This window comes from Saccostrea echinata, unplaced genomic scaffold (genome assembly GCF_033153115.1).
Source record: "Saccostrea echinata isolate AGI-Se365-2 ecotype Australia unplaced genomic scaffold, CSIRO_AGI_Sech_v1 ptg000023l, whole genome shotgun sequence".
Classification (NCBI taxonomy): Eukaryota; Metazoa; Mollusca; class Bivalvia; order Ostreida; family Ostreidae; genus Saccostrea; species Saccostrea echinata.
In genome coordinates, this window is record NW_026889772.1 from 2786348 (window position 1) to 2790000 (window position 3653).

Here is a 3653-nt window from a genome sequence, read left to right on the forward strand (position 1 = left end):
TGGGAAGAACTGTCAACAAAATCCCAAACGCCACCTTTTGCCTGAAAATTATGAACACCGAACCCGAACTAAATATGCTGGTAAAAAGATAAATCAATCAATTACTACGTCTAGTGTAAATTGTATTTATTATTGCGGTATTTTTCCCCATGGCTTTTTTTGGTCTCTTCACTCAAAGATAATTTGTACGATCAAACAATAATATATACACTGAGTTAGATACATGTATACACGTGGGCACTATATTTATTTATTTATTTATGCCTATTTATTTATTTTGTTTATTGACGTGTGGCGCAAGTCATACATATAGTATACAAATATAGTCACATGGATTTTCTCATGTTAAAAGCATCACGTCTGAAGTTACAAATATTCCTTGTTGATTTAACATCTGCTGGATTAAGAATTTCATAAGATATACATGTGTAACCGGAAGTAGAACTCTTTAATAGATAAATCAACAAAGTTAATAGCCAACTTGGCTTAAAGCAGTAAACTGCCTCCAGTTATGATTGTCAACCCAGGTAAGGGGATATCTGAACTATGATCAACGCTAAATGAAAACACAGTTGTAAGTTTTATAAATTTAATAAAGTGAGAATTAACCTTTGTAAATGATAACAAATAATAAATAATAGTCAAAATTTAAACAAGAATAAAGTCTTTCAAAATTGCACAGGAATAAATAGTTTTATCAAAAATATAATTTAATCTGGCAAGTGAATAACAATAATCTCAATAAATAAATAAGAAGTTTGTGAAAAATTTAAAAGGAAAAAATGGGAGGAATGTGAAAAACCTATGAAAATAATTTATGTCCCTACCGAGTTTCCATACTTATGAAAAAGGTCAAAAATCCTATTAAATGAATAAATGAATGTCAAAGGAATGAGCTACATCACTCAATATGACTACTATCAACACTCTAGAGTTGAACTGAAAATATCAATGCTAATTCTAGGTTCTAAAAATAACTGACCCAGAAAATAAACAACACCAAAAATAAATAATAAATAGTAAATAGTGGTTCTAGGAATTATACCTGTTATCTACAAATCCCTAGACCAGGCTTGACTTGGAAAGGGGAAAATAAATTTATTCTATTAAACCTACATCCTAACTGTTTCCTAAAAAAAATCTAGAATCTGTGAAAAACGTGAAACTAAAGCTAGCTAAGACCTAGAGTACTGTTAAATCATAAGATTTTGTTAGCACTACTAAAGGGTACTAAGCAAATAAGTGCGTTTAAACCAGGAGGTTTTATTAGCACTGTAAAGAGGAACTAACCATTAGGTCTGTTCCCCAACCCAAGTGAAGAAAACTACACGAACACGGCTTTAAATACCCTAGCTATAGGCCCAAATATAAAAGCCAATAAACATCAAAGATTCTATAGCTAAGTTAACCAATCAGAACACAGCTACCAAAAGTACTACGGAAAGACTGCCAACATGGATGACACTTCCTGTTTAAAAAGTAAAACATGTGGAATGTCAACACATGTCCTAACTTATAACAGACAAATAATAAAGGGGTTTTACGTAAGTAACAACTGAAAACAAATGATAAATAGAATAATCTGACTGAAATATCAGCAAATACTTGTAAAATATTATTTACGAAATGATGGCTATGAAATAAAAATCTAAACCACTACATTCCTCCCCCCTTAAAAAAAAACAAAATTTACAATAAATTTTTGTTTTCAAAACAACATAATGTGATATTTTACATTTATACAGTTAATAAAACTCTGGTTTCTGATCATGAGGATTCCAGGTCTGAAGACGAAAGAGTGGTTTAATAGCACGACGTCGAGCCTTGGCAGCCATATCCCGCGCTTCCCGATGAATAGTGGGCACAGGCATACCAATCTTTCCTGGATCAACAAAACGAGGATTTTCTATAACTTTGGATAAGCAGCATCCTTGTAATCCAGAGTGTTTGGTCATCATGTGTCGTCTAAGCATGTTCATCTTAAAGGAAAAGAATGAACATGAAGAGGAAAAACAGTAATATGTGGGGACCTTAGCTTTATGATATTTCAAGTAATGCGCCCGGTAGGATCCTATCTTGTTAAACACATGGTCCTTCAAAGGGCAGTTTTGGATGAGACAAATGCCTCCATCAGATGGCCACTCAGTATGGATGGTTTCCTCCTCAAAGAGGGCCTCCATCTCCTCCTCAGGCACAGATAAATCAAGAACTTCCATCTGATAAATGTAAAAACATTGTAAAACAAGAATTAGAAAAGTATTAAATCAAATTAATCACCATCAATACAAGTCTTGGTGTCATATCTCTAAGAAAATAACTTTTTTTTTTAAAATTAAAATCTTAAATTCTAAGACTTCAAATAATATCAGAATATATGGAAAGTTAATCAACATAGTTATCTATCAAATTCAGAATCCACTGAATTAAATCTAAAATGTTATCAAGTAGTGCACATACTTATAACATAACCTAAACAAGGGATGACCTATGCATCACCTTCCATAGATTAACTATATGAAAAACTTAAGTGTTGATTTCAGCACAGTACAAGGGAGATAATTTAAAGATCATCTACGGTCAGTATTAAACTAAGAATACCAAGCTCTCAATGATTCATATCTATTATTACTGTTACTGAATAAACCGAAAGAACTGAAATATACTGTTTTGACTTCTAGATAACTATAAATCATTGCCAACTACTGTGTCTTATTAAATAAATAAAACATCTATCATTGACCTTGTATCCACTAAAGTCAAAATCAGTGCTAACTTGAATGTTATTCTCAAAAGAAAATAAATGACTACCAAAAACTAACTCATTAATAAGTAATAAAGATCTACTTCTTAAAACTAGAGTGAGATATTTCAAAAATTAAATATCACTTGTCATCACTACAAAAGGTCAACTCAAACCTTTTATATATCATATCATATTATATATTGAATTCAAAAATAAAAATAACTATTTACATAGGCATTTAAAAAAAAATAAAAAAAAAATAAAATGCCTAGATGCCTGGTCTCAAGGAGAGTAGATAACAGGGGGTTTGATTGTTCTACCCCACCTTGATTGTCTAAGGGGTTCAGGACTAGGTAAATTAAAAACAGGAGGAATAGTCTCCTCAACTTCCTCTTGATCATGAAAATCTACAGGAGTATTATCTACAGGGGGTTCTAATGACTCGTCAAGGGAAGTAACTACTGGTGTCCAGTTTCTAGGAGGTAAAATGCCTTCATAGGGTTTTAACTGATCTACATGTACAACAATGAAAAGGCTCTTAGGGTCTTTTTGAACTTGGTAAGTCACATCTGTGATCTTTTTAATAACTTTATATGGCCCTACCCATCCTAATCCTAACTTAACACCAGCTGAGGGTGGATACCACCTCCAGACAAAGTCATTTTCTGAAAACTCTCTAGGTTTTAATCCCCTATCATAGTATTTCTTCTGTTTTGATGCTGCCTGTCTAAGATTTTCAGACACAAAATTGTAAGAATCAGATAAAACTATTCTTAACCACTCTACATATTCTACAGGGCAAGTGGGAATAGGTGAAGAAGGAGGATTCCCTAACATAAGATCAACTGGGCTCATAATTTCACGGCCAAACATGATTAAATTTGGTGAGCAACCTGTACTTTCTTGAATG